Source organism: Petromyzon marinus, unplaced genomic scaffold, assembly GCF_048934315.1.
Source record: "Petromyzon marinus isolate PM22_M1 ecotype Great Lakes invasive population unplaced genomic scaffold, UKy_Petmar_22M1.pri1.0 PM_G_Scaffold_59, whole genome shotgun sequence".
NCBI lineage: Eukaryota > Metazoa > Chordata > Hyperoartia > Petromyzontiformes > Petromyzontidae > Petromyzon > Petromyzon marinus.
In genome coordinates, this window is record NW_027423012.1 from 40,780 (window position 1) to 56,188 (window position 15,409).

At 54.0% G+C, this 15,409-nt stretch overlaps 1 protein-coding gene across 1 annotated transcript in view; it reads right to left on the reverse strand.

Moving 5' to 3' along the window:
* LOC142918254 (hydroxylysine kinase-like) overlaps nt 1-15,021 on the reverse strand; it is a 31,713-nt gene extending 16,692 nt beyond the window's left edge. The window contains exons 1-2 of the mRNA XM_076062385.1: nt 14,692-15,021; nt 339-453 (exon numbers count right to left, since the gene is read on the reverse strand). The gene's annotated coding sequence lies outside the window, so the exon portion shown is untranslated. The remainder of the gene's footprint in view (nt 1-338; nt 454-14,691) is intronic.
* Between the last annotated feature and the right edge of the window lie 388 nt (nt 15,022-15,409).

Consider the following 15,409-nt stretch of genomic DNA (forward strand, 5'->3'; position numbering starts at 1 on the left):
ACCACCGCTCCCCACACACACACGGTGCGCTAACCACTGCACCACCGCTCCCCACACACACACAGTGCGCCAACCACTGCACCACCGCTCCCCACACACACACAGTGCGCTAACCACTGCACCACCGCTCCCCACTACACACACAGTGCGCTAACCACTGCACCACCGCTCTCCACTACACACACAGTGCGTTAACCACTGCACCACCGCTCCACACACACACAGTGCGCTAACCACTGCACCACCGCTCCCCACACACACACAGTGCGCTAACCACTGCACCACCGCTCCCCACGTCCACCACAACCTGGCACCCGATGTCGATCGGCTCGGCTCACCGTGGCTGCTGCACCACGTGACGAGGCTGCTGCACCACGTGACGAGGCTGCTTCACCACGTGACGAGGTGCAGGACGAAGAGTTCCGCATCCCCATTCACTCCACGCCAAGTCACCTGCAGAGAAAATCGATTTAAATTTCGATTAACTATACTCGTGCCGATTACTAATGGGATAACATTAGGAATCGATTATAGTAGAGTTACGGATGTATGAGTCGATTTCCTTTGGGATAACATTGGAATCGATTAATTGTGGCTTAGGCTAAAAAAAATCGATTTGTATTGGGATAACATGGGAATCAACAGTGGTCTAAAATGAACCTTCATTAATCGATTCCGACTGTGTAGACGTGGGAATCGACCACGTTAGACGATCACGTGTGTGGGCGTGGTCTCTCAACGTCAATCAACCAGGTAGGGCGTTGACTGGTGGAGAGTTTGGGATCTGATTGATTGATTGCTTCTGTGGACAGGTGTCTTTTATACAGGTGTAGGGGTGCTATGGGGAATAAACACATGGCACGGGAAGGTGTGGTTCACCCACACCTTGGTGGCTACAACAACGTCCGCTAAGGCTCCAGTGGGTATAAAGTGCGGGGAGCCAGGGAGCTCGGGGCAGAGTGTGGGGCCCGAGGCTGAAGCAACCAGTGAAGAAAGAAGGCCAGCTAGGTGAGACCCTGGAACTCCTGTGACCGCTGCCCTTTTCAGGGCCGGCACAGCAAGCCAGTGGTGCGGCCCCAGAGCCCCAGAGTCAGAGTCCTTCTAAGGGCCGGTCTGGTCGGCGGGGTGCCGAGATCTGTGCCTAACCAGGGCCGGATCTGATAGCCTCCCTTAGAGCCCTACCAGAAGGAACTGGGAGCCTAGAGCTTAGGCTAGAGAGCCTGGGGTGTGTTCCTGAGTTATACGGGTGGAGGGGCCGCTACCCCTTCTAGTGTAACCCTTGTTAAGGTTTAAATAAATAGTGCTGCTTCTATTCTGCCGTGTCCTGGAACCCACTACAACTGGTGTCAGAAGTAGTCTTAAAATGAACACAAGGAGTACAAACCGATCACAGGCACCCCAGGAGGAGGACGGCTCGCCTGGGATTGCGCCAGAGGCCGCGGCCGACGATCCTGGGATGCCCCAGACGCCCCAACAGCAGCCGCCGCTGGAGGAGTGGCCGCCGATGGAGGACGGGTTGCAGGCAGCTCACTCTCGACTGGCTGAGCTGCTGTATGCCGCGGCTTCCACGCTGGAGGAAATCAACCGCGCGGAGCTGCGGGCGCAAAGGCGGCAGAGAGACGAACGCCGTTCAACGGCCATTCCCGCCGAAACACAGCCACCAGATTTCGGATTTGCCGCCATGACAGTGTCCGCCACGGCGATTGGAGGGTCGCAGCTCGACGTGGACGCTGTGGGCCAATCAGCGGTGGTGACGTCATCACCAACGGACGCCCGCTGTCAGGACCAAAAGGCGGGCGCATCGTCATCACCTGCGCGACCGCCGATGGGTGTCCCCAGCCCCTCCAACACCGGCGGGGAGGCCGGAGATGGCGCGCGGCACCTCTCAGAGACGAAGCCATCATTTCAACAACGCCTGCCGGTGTTGAAGGAGTTCGTTTCAGACGGCGGCGACTGGGGGGGCCTTTCAACGCCGCTTTCTCGCTCATCAAGAGATGGCCGGCTGGATGGACAACGAGACGTTGAGTGCGCTACCGGCCATGCTGGACGATGACGCCCTTGCTACGCTCATCACAGCTCCCAGATCAACGCGATCTACGCTACAGTCGGCGCTCCAGGTCCTCACCATAGCCTACGGGCCATCGTCGGACTGCCGCAAACTCTTCCACGAGCGGTGCAGGGGCCAAAAGGAGCCACCGCTGGCGTATCGCACGGCTCTCCTGGCCCTCGCAAAAGCGGCTTTCCCGCGGATGGACGGCGAAGGGGTGGACGCGATGGTGACGGAGACGCTCCTGGCGTTGGCCCAGGAGCTACAGATCGTCATCGTCGCAGAGGACGACGCGGACATGTGCTACTTGCGGGCAGCAAGACACATCCACGCGCACCTGATAGCGCAGCGTCGATCACCTCTCGTCCCCAAGGGCGCAGCTGCGGTGTGCGCTGGGACGCCGACCATCCCCCCCTCCGAGGAGGTCTTCGCGGCGGGTCGCCCGGTGGAGTGGAGATCCGGAGGGAGGCCGGCTGGGACAACACTGGATCGCCAGGAGCACCCCAAGGTGCTCATCACGTGCTACAACTGTGGCCGCAAGGGCCACGTGGCTGCGGAATGCCAGGCGCCTCGTCAACGACAGCCGGGACGGTCGGACGGCGCTCCAGCCTACAGGCCTCCGCATCGCAACCCGGCAAGTCGCGGCACCCCACATGCTCAGCCTGTGCACACACCTGTCCCCACCTCGCGCGTTTCGGTGTACGGGCCTCGGGGTACGCCCATTGGTTAGTTGGGTGGCGGCGGGGTCGAGAGGGTGCTCGGGCCAGGGCAGTGGACGGAATTGGCCCACCGCATTGTTGCTGCGTTGGCAGGCTCGTCCGTGGTCGCGGGTCGCATTGACGGGGTCGAGGTGCGTATCCTCGTCGATACGGGAGCTTCGGCGACCATTGTGTCAGACTTGATTTATAATATTCTTCCCGTTCAAAGCCGCCCCTTGCTCCCAGTCACCGTTCCGTGTTACGCAGCGAACGGGGGTTCGCTGGGTATCATAGGCCAAATTCGAGCACAAATTTGCATTGGCGATATCAAACTCTCCGGGCCGATATTAGTCTCGTCCTCGCTGGCGGTTCCGTGCTTGTTGGGGACGGACTTTTTGGGCAAAATGCCGATTAAAATTCTAATTGATCAGGGTTGCATCGAGCTTCCCTCGGGCCAACGGGTAACATTCCTGCCTTCCCCTGTCACCTCAAGGGCAGCGTGCGCGTCGATACAAGCGTTCGTCACTCGGACGGTGCGTGTACCTCCCGGGGCGCAAATGCTCGTGCCCCTTCGCTTGCGTCGGCCTTTCGTGCCTGGTGTTCTGGACTAGGGAATTCTATTAGGGCCCTCGAGGGCTGGGGAAAACGGGCTGGATCTGGTGGCCGCTTAAACGCTCGTTAAGGGGAGCGATGACCCGTTTATCCTCGTCCTTAACGTTGGCGTACAGACGGCCGTCGTTCCTCAGGGAACTGTGCTCACGCACGCGACGCCGGTCCCCGTGGTAGACACGGTTATGGGTAATGTGGGGACCGATCCTCTGGCTCAACCGCATTCTGAGGGGGACGATAGTTGGATGGACGCACTATGTTCGGGCACAAGTGATCTGTCCGACTCCCAGCGTGCCGGCCTACGCACCCTTCTGACGGAATTTTCCGATGTCTTTAGTAAACACAAATATGACATTGGGTGCACGAAATTGTTGCATCACCACATTGACACGGGTGACAATGCCCCGGTACGCCAGAATCCTTTTCGGTTAAGTCCGGCCGAAAAAGATCATGTCAAATCGGCAGTGGATGACATGCTGGCTGCAGACATTATAGCCCCTTCCACCAGTCCATGGGGAGCACCCATAGTGCTTGTCAAAAAGCGCGATGGGTCCTTGTGATTCTGTGTGGATTTTCGCCGCCTTAATAAGATCTCCGTGGCCGACGCGTATCCACTTCCCCGGATGGACGAATCTCTGGATGCTCTGGCTGGCGCACGTTTTTTTTCTACGTTGGACTTGTTATCCGGATTCTGGCAACTCCCATTGGATGATGAGTCCAAGCCAAAGACTGCGTTTCGCACACCACATGGCCTATTCCAATTTAACTGGTTACCTATGGGATTACACTCCGCTCCGGGGACATTTCAGCGCCTTATGGAACTGGTTTTGGCTGGCTTACAGTGGAACGTCTGTTTGATCTATCTGGATGACGTCATCGTGTTCAACAAGACATTTGACGAACACCTTTTGCGCTTGCGCGCCGTGTTCCTCAAAATGCGTGCTGCGAATTTGAAATTTAAGCCACAAAACTGCCACCTGCTACGGGAATCCGTACGCTATTTGGGGCACATCGTCAGCCGCTCGGGCATATCCACCGATCCCGCAAAGACGCAGTGTGTCAGCTCCTGGCCAACCCCCACCTCGGTGGCTGAGGTCAGGAGTTTCATTGAATTTGCGTCTTATTACCGGCGGTTCGTCGCGGATTTTGCGACCATTGCTAAGCCCTTACACGCTCTGACGGCGAAGGGAGTGAAATTTCACTGGGGCCAGGAGGAGGAGGTCGCTTTTTGTTCCCTTCGCGACGCTCTCGTGCGGGCCCCTCCATTGAGCTACCCCGATTTTTCGGAACCCTTCCTGCTCGATACAGACGCCAGCAATACGGGCATTGGGGGTGTGCTCTCACAGGTGATCTGTAGTGTGGAACGCGTCGTGGCTTATGGCAGTAGGGTTTTGTCTCCGGTGGAACAGAGATACTGCGTCACGCGTCGGGAACTCTTGGCTATTGTATTTTTTATGCAACAGTATCGCCCATACCTGTACGGTCGGCATTTCACTGTCCGTACGGACCATGCGGCATTACAATATGCCTTGCGGGTGACGCAGCCTTCGGGGCAATTGTCCCGATGGCTCGAAATCCTTCAGGATTATGATTTCACGACCACATATCGGAAGGGTGCTCGGCACACTAATGCGGATGCGCTGTCTCGCCTGCCGCCCGCCTCAGATTGCGCTTGTCTCAGGGGATCGGGGCGTTGTAAGCCGCAAGAGGATAGCTCCCCCTTAGATATCCCGGTTCTCGCTGCTGCCACTGAGGACCCCTTGCCTGAGGGTCCTGTCGGGGAGGGAGGTGCGGACTCCTTGCTGGGGTTGTCCATTGCGGAATGGGGGCGCCTCCAGATGGAGGACGCATCCCTCCTCGCGTTGCGTCGTCGCGCAGGGGGTTCCGTGCGGGGGGTCGCGGGGATTGATTCGTACGGGCTGCTCCAGGGGCTCCTAATGCATTGGGATGGGAGGGCCTGCCGTCACAGGCTTGTGGTGCCATCCGCTTTGCGGGGTAAGGCCGTTTGGACCGCACACGAGCGGCTTTTGCACCTGGAGACCCACAAGACCCTTGCCGTGCCCCAGCTGGATTTCTTCTGGCCGGGTATGGCAAGGGATGTGGATGACCTCCTGGGTGCATGCACTCAGTGCGCCCAACGAAAACCACCAGCGAAAGGCGCCTGCCCACCGCTACAATCTATCACGGTCTCTCGGGTTAACGAACTCGTCACACTCGATATATTGGGGCCCATCCCTGCGACCCCTAGGGGTAACAAGTACCTGCAGGTTGGCGTGGAATATTTCACCCGATGGCCTATGGCATGGCCTCTCGCTAACCAGTCAGCAGCAGCCGTTGCCGAGGCCTTTGTCCAGGGCTATGTCCTCGACAAGGGTGCTCCCGAACGGCTGCTGACTAACCAAGGGAAGAACTTCTCTGGCGTCCTTCTGCACGAGGTGTGTGCGTTTCTTGGTACGAAAAAGATTCGCACTTCCCCCTATCACCCACAAACCGATGGCATGGTGGAGCGGCTGCATAGGATGCTTACATCTATGTTGTGTCACCAGGTGTGTGACTCCCAAACCGATTGGGACCTTCACATTCCGGGGGTTTTGGCCGCCTATAGAATGGCTCCTCACGCGGCAACCGGCTTCTCGCCGTTCTTTTTGATGTACGGTCGCGACGTTGACCCACCAATTGCAACTCAGCTCCGCGTCTCAGAAACCAGCAGAAAATCTAAATTGGCCGACCACGTTAAATTTAATATCCTGAGGTTGACCGAGGCGCGGGAGGCAGTGGCCCAAAACTCTTCCTCTCGGCAGAAGGCCAACGAGAGGTTGCGATCGCGCCAATCACGCACACATGCGTGGAAACCAGGCGATCAAGCCTGGCTGCACTGCCCTCAGGTGCCGTTGGCGACCTCGGCGAAATTGTTGCGGCCTTGGAGGGGCCCTGTGGTTATTGTGAAGGTTATGCGGCCGCAGTGCGTTCGTATCCAGTGGGGGAAACGCCGCTGGTACGTACACCCCTCGCGTCTGAAGCCGTTTGTGGTGCCGCGCGTCCCTCCACCACATTACACGGGCCGAGCATGTGATGTGTCCGCTGACTCCCGGACGGCGTCTTCGTCACCTGCCCTTGATGCTTCGCTAACTGTTCCACCTTCAGGCGCCTCAAGAATGACGGCTTCCAGCGCGCCTGCGCCACCCGGTGGGGACGGAGTTTGCCCTTCCTGGGTGACGGAAGACGGTGCACCTGCACAGCCGGTGCCCACTGCCGGGCCGACCCGACCCTCCCCCTACGATGGACCCGCAAAACGGACTCGTGCCAAAATGCGCCGCTTGTTGTAATAATGGTTCTTGTTACTCTTGTTGTTCACTGTTAAGTTTTCTTGCTGCGTTGATGGGGGGGTACAATGTATATGTGTATATAGTGTAATTTTGTATAGGTGGGTTGGGTTATTTATTGGGGTGTTCGTTCTTATGAGGCACGCACGGGTGGGGGTTTGTTGTGTTTATTGTTCGAGTATTGTTGCAGCCGGGACGGCTGCGGGTTACACGGGAGGGGGTGATGTAGGGGTGCTATGGGGAATAAACACATGGCACGGGAAGGTGTGGTTCACCCACACCTTGGTGGCTACAACAACGTCCGCTAAGGCTCCAGTGGGTATAATGTGCGGGGAGCCAGGGAGCTCGGGGCAGAGTGTGGGGCCCGAGGCTGAAGCAACCAGTGAAGAAAGAAGGCCAGCTAGGTGAGACCCTGGAACTTCTGTGACCGCTGCCCTTTTCAGGGCCGGCACAGCAAGCCAGTGGTGCAGCCCCAGAGCCCCAGAGTCAGAGTCCTTCTAAGGGCCGGTCTGGTCGGCGGGGTGCCGAGATCTGTGCCTAACCAGGGCCGGATCTGATAGCCTCCCTTAGAGCCCTACCAGGAGGAACTGGGAGCCTAGAGCTTAGGCTAGAGAGCCTGGGGTGTGTTCCTGAGTTATACGGGTGGAGGGGCCGCTACCCCTTATAGTGTAACCCTTGTTAAGGTTTAAATAAATAGTGCTGCTTCTATTCTGCCGTCTCCGTGTCCTGGAACCCACTACACAGGTAACGAGCTGAGATTAGGAGCACTCCCTTTAAGAGTGTGCTCCTAATCTCAGCTCGTTACCTGTATAAAAGACACCTGGGAGCCAGAAATCTTTCTGATTGAGAGGGGGTCAAATACGTATTTCCCTCATTAAAATGCAAATCAACTTATAGCATTTTTGACATGCATTTTTCTGGATTTTGTTGTTGTTATTCTATCTCTTACTGTTCAAATAAACCTACCATTAAAATTATATTTCTTAAAATTATATTTCTTTGTCAGTGGGCAAACGTACAAAATCAGCAGGGGATCAAATACTTTTTTTCCCTCACTGTAAACCCCAATGATCCGATCGAAATGAGGGATCTTGATCGGATCATTGGGGGGCCACGTGCCACCACTACCCCCCCCCCCCAAACAGTCATGAGCAGCACCTCCCCACACGCCCTGCCACCGAGAAAAATGTTTCACGTAAGAGAGTGAAACTGATATTTTCATTCTCAGCTGGAATTTAGCCAAATGCAATACGCTTGAGAAACCTGGTTTAAAATCACAAGCAAGTTGCCTGAATTTCAAACCCATGGTCTCAGCGGTACAGCTCGGTGCTCTTGGCAGGCTGAGCCAACCGGTCACTTCATCGCAAGCAACCGGAAGCATCAAGGTTGTCAATGCCGTGCGCGTCGTCCTAATGGGGAGCGGCAGTGTGGTGGCTTGCAACGCTGTGTTGCGAACCCAGTGAACAGAGTTCAATTCCTCCCCACTCACAACCAATAACGGTGCCGAATATTTAAACCGCTTTCCATGGGTCGGCATAGCTTTAAATGAGTACCTGGTGCAGTGTGATCGTGGTGGTGGTTGTGATGGTGGTGATGATCATGGTTGTGATGATGGTTGTGGTGATGGTGTCTCTATTGGTCTCTGTGAGTCCTTGAGCCTCTATGGGTGTCTACGAGTCTCAGTCACTCTGGGTCTATATGGGTCTCTATGAGTCTCTACGGGTCTCTACGGGTCTCTGTGTGTCCCTGTGGGTCTCTGTGAGTGTCTGTGTGTCTGTTGGTCTCTGTATGTCTCTGTGGGTGTCTCTGGGTCTCTGTGTGTCTCTGTCGGTCTCTGTGAGTCTCTGTGGGTCTCTGTGTGTCTCTGTCGGTCTCTGTGTGTCCCTGTGGGTCTCTGGTGGCCGGGCCTGCTGTTGGCCACGCACTGCTCGTGTGCTGTGCCAGCCTTCATAGACGCTGCTACTCGCCAACAGCAATTGCCTCAACAGTCTGTTATTTCAAGTTTCATTTCAAGTTTTCATGTATTAGGTATAGCCCTGTGACATGGGAATCAAGTGGTCACCCACCTAAGTTCATTATAAATGTGGGAGCGTTATACGCATTAGTTCGCTATCACGACATACAGTACCCTGGTGTCTACAAACTAAGTTGCCTCTGTGGTAGTAGTTACATTGGAGAAACCAAACGCCATGTCTCGGACCGCATTCGTGAACACAAAGCAGACCTTAAACACAGTAGGACCAACACCTCGGCCATGGCAGATCACTGTTATAATTCAGTAGGCTCACATGACATTGAATTCTCCAAGACAGAGGTTCTTTGCAATCCATCTGGCTACCATGAGAGATTTGTTCATGAGGCTATCCACATATACAAACACAGAGACAATTTAAACCGAGAAGATGGACTCTGGCTTAGCAATCATTGGAAGGATTTGATAAACCATTTCAAGTCTTAATTGATTATTCACGCTTACGGTGGCTTTCAGACAGCATAAATTAATTTTTCGTCTCCCCCCTCCTCTTTTCAGAACATAGATGGACTCTTGATTTAAAGCTTTCGTGACTGCAGTAATTCATATTCTTAGCTCTTTCGGTAAAGTAACGTTGAAGGGAAACAATAAAATATATATAAAACACAATATATATTTTATTGTTTCCCTTCAATGTGACTTTACCGAAAGAGCTAAGAATATGAATTACTGCAGTAAGGAAAGCTTTAAATCAAAACATCAACAGGCTGATGTGCCACATCTCCTCCTTCAAGAAGTCTCACAGCCCTGCGATGTTGTGTCCACACAACCCAAACTACGGAGTGCCTGGTGGTAAACCGCTGTGCTGTAGCCTGCGCCCCTCCAGTGGAGGAGGAACAGTAAAACCTCGCTGATGCTCTCCTGAAGCACTCCTGTGCGCAACAATCATTTAGACTAGTTGCACGTGCATCGATTGTAAAACCCCGTTCCGTTTCAGGTGGGGACAGTTGGTGCCGTGTGCTCGTTTCACGTCGGGGTGCCACTAAAGGCGCAGGTCCCACTTCTGAGTGATCGGTTACGCGACTCTCTTTTGCACGCAACACAATCTCTTGTGATTCTATTTAATTATTTAAATATTTCGTGACTGCAGCGATTCATATTATTTGTTCTTTCGGTAAAGTCACCACGTAGAAGGGAAACAATAAAATAATAAAAACATAAAACAATAAAATTCTTAAGACGTTTCGACCGCAACACAAGCAATCACCGTCAGGTGTGAAAACCACAGCAAGAACATTTAACTCGTAATCTCGTAGTCACTTACATGTTAATATCGCCTGATGATGTCACTTACATGTTAATATCGCCTGATGATGTCACTTCCCTCTTAATGTCGCCTGACGATGTCACTTCCCTCTTAATGTCACCTGATGATGTCACTTCCCTCTTAATATCGCCTGATGATGTCACTTCCCTTTTAATGTCGCCTGATGATGTCACTTCCTTCTTAATGTCACCTGATGATGTCACTTCCCTCTTAATGTCGCCTGATGATGTCACTTCCCTTTTAATGTCGCCTGATGATGTCACTTCCCTTTTAATGTCGCTTGATGATGTCACTTCACTCTTAATGTCGCCTGATGATGTCACTTCCTTCTTAATGTCACCTGTTGAAGATGTCACTTCCCTGTTAATATCGCCTGATGATGTCACTTCCCTTTTAATGTCGCCTGATGATGTCACTTCTCTTTTAATGTCACCTGATGTCACTTCCCTGTTAACGTCGCCTGATGATGTCACTTCCCTTTTAATGTCGCCTGATGATGTCACTTCCCTGTTAATGTCGCCTGATGATGTCACTTCCTTCTTAATGTCGCCTGATGATGTCACTTCCCTTTTAATGTCGCTTGATGATGTCACTTCCCTTTTAATGTCGCCTGATGTCACTTCCCTGTTAATATCGCCTGATGATGTAACTTCCCTTTTAATGTCGCCTGAAAATGTCACTTCCCTTTTAATGTCGCCTGATGATGTCACTTTACTCTTAATGTCGCCTGACGATGTCACTTCCTTCTTAATGTCACCTGATAATGTCACTTCCTGCTTAATGTCGCCATGAGCAGCAGCATCAGTGAGTGTGGCACTGAAGAGAGAACCCCGTGGGTGAGGCTGATGGAGCGCCGCGTGATGCTGCTGCTGCTGCTGGCGGTGGCGGCGGTGGCGCTGATCACAGAGCAACAGTCTCAGGTAACGGGGGTCCCCCCCCTCTCATTCACCGCTCTGGGGCCCCTCTCATTCACCCCCCTGGGGTCCCGTCTCATTCACCCCCTGGCGTCCCCTCTCATTCACCCCCCAGGGTCCCCTCTCATTCACCCCCCTGGGGTCCCCTCTCATTCACCCCCCTGGGTCCCCACCCCCTCTCATTCACCCCCCTGGGGTCCCCTCTCATTCACCCCCTGGGGTCCCCTCTCATTCACCCCCTGGGGTCCCCTCTCATTCACCCCCCTGGGGTCCCCTCTCATTCACCCCCTGGGGTCCCCTCTCATTCACCCCCCTGGGGTCCCCTCTCATTCACCCCCTGGGGTCCCCTCTCATTCACCCCCTGGGGTCCCCTCTCATTCACCCCCCTGGGGTCCCCTCTCATTCACCCCCTGGGGTCCCCTCTCATTCACCCCCCTGGGGTCCCCACCCCCTCTCATTCACCCCCTGGAGTCCCCTCTCATTCACCCCCCTGGGGTCCCCTCTCATTCACCCCCCTGGGGTCCCCACCCCCTCTCATTCACCCCCTGGGTTCCCCCTCTCATTCACCCCCTGGGGCCCCCCTCTCATTCACCCCCCTGTGCCCCCCCCTCTCTCTCGGTGGTGGTGGTGTTTGGGGAGTTTGTCTCCCGCTCGCGACTCAACCCACACCCAGTGACGGCCGTTATCTGAACCGGTCCTGGGCCTCCCCCAGTTCGACTCAGCCGCAAATAAGTAGCCGGTGTAGCGGTGTAGTAGAGCGGTGCACATCGCTAGCACTGGGGGAGACAAAGGCGGCCGGGCCTGGTGCTGGCCACCCGCCCCCTCGTGTGCCACAGTGCCGGTAGCCTTCATAGGTGCTGCTACTCGCTAACAGCACTTAACAGCACTTGCCCCTGTCGCACCTCAAGGTGTACAGGGAATGGCTCTGACTCCCGGCCACGTAGTTTACCCGGGCCCGCTCACCATCATGAAGGTCCTTAATGATCGTGAGCAGAGGGTCAGGTACTCCAAAAGCACGAAGAACGACCCAGAGCCCAGGCCTACTGATGGTATCATAGGCCTTGACCAGGTCAATAAAGCAGAAATGTAGGTCTTGTTGGAATTCCCTACATCTCTGCTGTAGCAGACGGACAGAAAATATGGCATCTGTGCAGGACCGCCCTTTCCTGAAGCCGCATTGGGGCTCCGCAAGCCTCTCCTCAGCGTGCCTGGCAAGGCGATGCTGAATAATCCTTGCCAGGACCTTTCCCGGCACACTGAGGATTGAGATGCCCCTGTAGTTGTTACAGTCTGTGCGGTCCCCCTTCTTAAAGAGGGGGACCACCAGGGAATCCTTCCAATCCTGCGGAACCCGTCCAGTGGTCCAGACTGTTGTTATGATGTCATATAGGGCAGTCTGTGCACAAACGCCACCCTCCCTCAGCATTTCACTTGGGAGATCATCTCTGCCTGCTGCCTTTACTGGTCTCAGACTCCGGATCGCCCTCAGTACTTCCTCAACAGATGGCACCTCAGCCAGCCACTCACAGGGGGTGACTTCTTCCAATATTTGAGGCACCGCAGCCTTAGCAGGGTCATCCTCACTTTGTGCCACGATGTTTTCCTGGCTGAGGTATTTTCCCTCCCCCAGGACCTCACAGAAATGCTCAGCAAATCTGCAAACCTGTTCCTGGGGGTCGGAGATTGGATCACCGTTTTTTCCCCTAATGATGGTAATAGGTGTGGTGCTGCAGGTTACTTTTTTGATGGAGTTAAATAGAGATTTGTGATCACGGGCCACTGAGGCAGACTCCATCTCCTCAGCAACCCGCGACCACCACCCATCCTTGCAGCGCCTCACGGCTCTCCGAACCTCCGAGCGAAGGCTGCGGTAAGCCTCATTCTCTGACGTGGGATTCTGTAGCCGATGACAGTGGGCCTGTCGCTTTTTCTCAACCATCCTGAACACCTCCTCTGTCAGCCAGGATCTCTGGGGAGGTCTGGACCGCGTACCCAAAGCAGCCATTGCAGCTGCATGAGTCACAGTCCTAAACCTCGCCCATTTACCCTCGATATCAGGAGGAGTCGGGAACGATGCCAATCCCAGCCGCAAGCGATGATGAAATTCTCGCTTGCAACTTTCATCAGATAACTGAGACCAGGCCACTTTAGGTCGGAATTGGGTCCTGGGTGTACACCCACCTCCGGAGTGGTAGAATGGCAGGCGCATCTTACAGATGACTAGTCGATGGTCAGAGGGCAGATCAGCTCCACGGTAGGTCCTGGTGTCAAGGACATGGGCTCGCATCCGCTCGTCCGTCACTATGTAGTCCAGCAGCTGTTCTTGCTTGGACCCGGCATGCATCCATGATGTTGTGTGGATGCGCCGATGCCGGAACAGCGTGTTGGTAATTACAAGCCCATGGGCTGCACAAAAATCTAGCAGCCTCCTACCGTTGCTATTGAGCTGATCTGGCCCATGCCCTCCACTCACTCCAGACCAGGTGCCAGTATCATGACCAACTCGGGCATTAAAGTCACAGACACAACAGACACAACACACACAGAGACACACACACAGAGACACACAACACACACAGACACACACACACTGAGACACGCACAGAGAGACAGACATAACACAAATGTCTCCCCGTGTAGTCTCCCTGACGGGCTGCGCGAGGCTTACAGACACACACACACAGACACACACACAGAGACACACACACAGACACAACACACACACACAGACACACACACAGAGACACACACAGAGACTCACACAGATACACACACAGACACAGAGACACACACACAGAGACACACACACACAGAGACACACACACAGAGACACACACAGACAGACACAACACAAATGTCTCCCCGTGTAGTCTCCCTGACGGGCTGCGTGAGGCTTACACACACAGAGACACACACACAGAGACACACACAGAGACACACACACAGAGACACACACACAGAGACACACACACACAGAGACACACACACACAGAGACTCACACAGATACACACAGACACACACACAGACACAACACACACAGACAGACACAACACAAATGTCTCCCCGTGTAGTCTCCCTGACGGGCTGCGTGAGGCTTACAGAGACACACAGAGAGACACACACAGAGACACACACACAGAGACACACACACACAGACACACACACAGAGACACACACACACAGAGACACACACAGAGACACACACACAGAGACACACACAGAGACACACACAGAGACACACACACACAGAGACACACACAGAGACACACACAGAGACACACACAGAGACACACAGACACACACACAGAGACACACACACAGAGACACACACACAGACACACACACAGAGACACAACACAGAGACACACACACCCACACACAGAGACACACACAGAGACACACACACAGAGACACACACAGAGACACACACACAGAGAGACACACACAGAGACACACACAGAGACACAGACACAACACAAATGTCTCCCCGTGTAGTCTCCCTGACGGGCTGCGTGAGGCTGACAGAGCCCGCGCGTCTTTGTGGGCCTCAGGCTGTGAGGGCGAGAGGTCGGCTCCACTCTCTCACTCACCGCCCTCGTTGTTGTGTCGCCCGCTCTCGTTCACGTTTTTGTTTTATTATAGTCGTAGTAGTTGTTGATATTACAGTATTAGTTATTATAGCAGTTCATGTTTTTACTATTGTAATTGTTTATATTATTGCTGTTGTAAGTTGTTGATGTTATTATTAGTGTTATAGTTATGATTGTAGATGTTGTTATTATAGTAGTAGTTATACTTACGATTATAGATGTTGTGGTGATGGTGGTGCTGGTTGTTAGTCTCCTCAGAACACACAGCCGCCTTCTCCCGCCAAAACGCGACTCTTCGGTGGTGGAGGGAGAGGGTCGTGGGCGAAACCAACGCGAGCAGCGGGCGATGGAGGGGTGAATGCCACCGGCGAACTTAAATTGTTTTAATTTAGGGGGGTACACAGCAAACTCCACCTTTCACTAACGCCAGTGAGCCCCTCTTGCTTCTTGTCGCTATGGATGAAATAATTAAACATCAAACAAATTCGCTACATTTATTCAGCGCGTCTTGAGTTTTGATGCTTTTCATCCCCCTCTTCCGGGCTATGCTTGGTATAATCTGAAACGCAGCAGCGCCTTATCTAGTCTATGCTATTTACCATGGGCCTTACTCCGGGCTATGAAATAAAGTTCAATGTCACGTGCAATGGAGCTGACCAATTAAAAAACACCCACAAAATATCAACACCACGTGACTCGTGGTGGGAGGGGGGTTGCCATCTTGGTAAGGGAGAATCCACCACACACCCCCCCCTACCTAAGATGACCGCCCACACGTTGTTTGACTGGTTGTTGGGGAGAACCTCTGATAGCCAATAGCGACTATTAGGCGACTATTCACACTCGACTATTGCGGAGCTGTAGAAGCCCATCACGCTTTTACCCCGTCGTGGTCTTTGCGCAGGCAAAGTGAGTTCTCAGGCCCGTA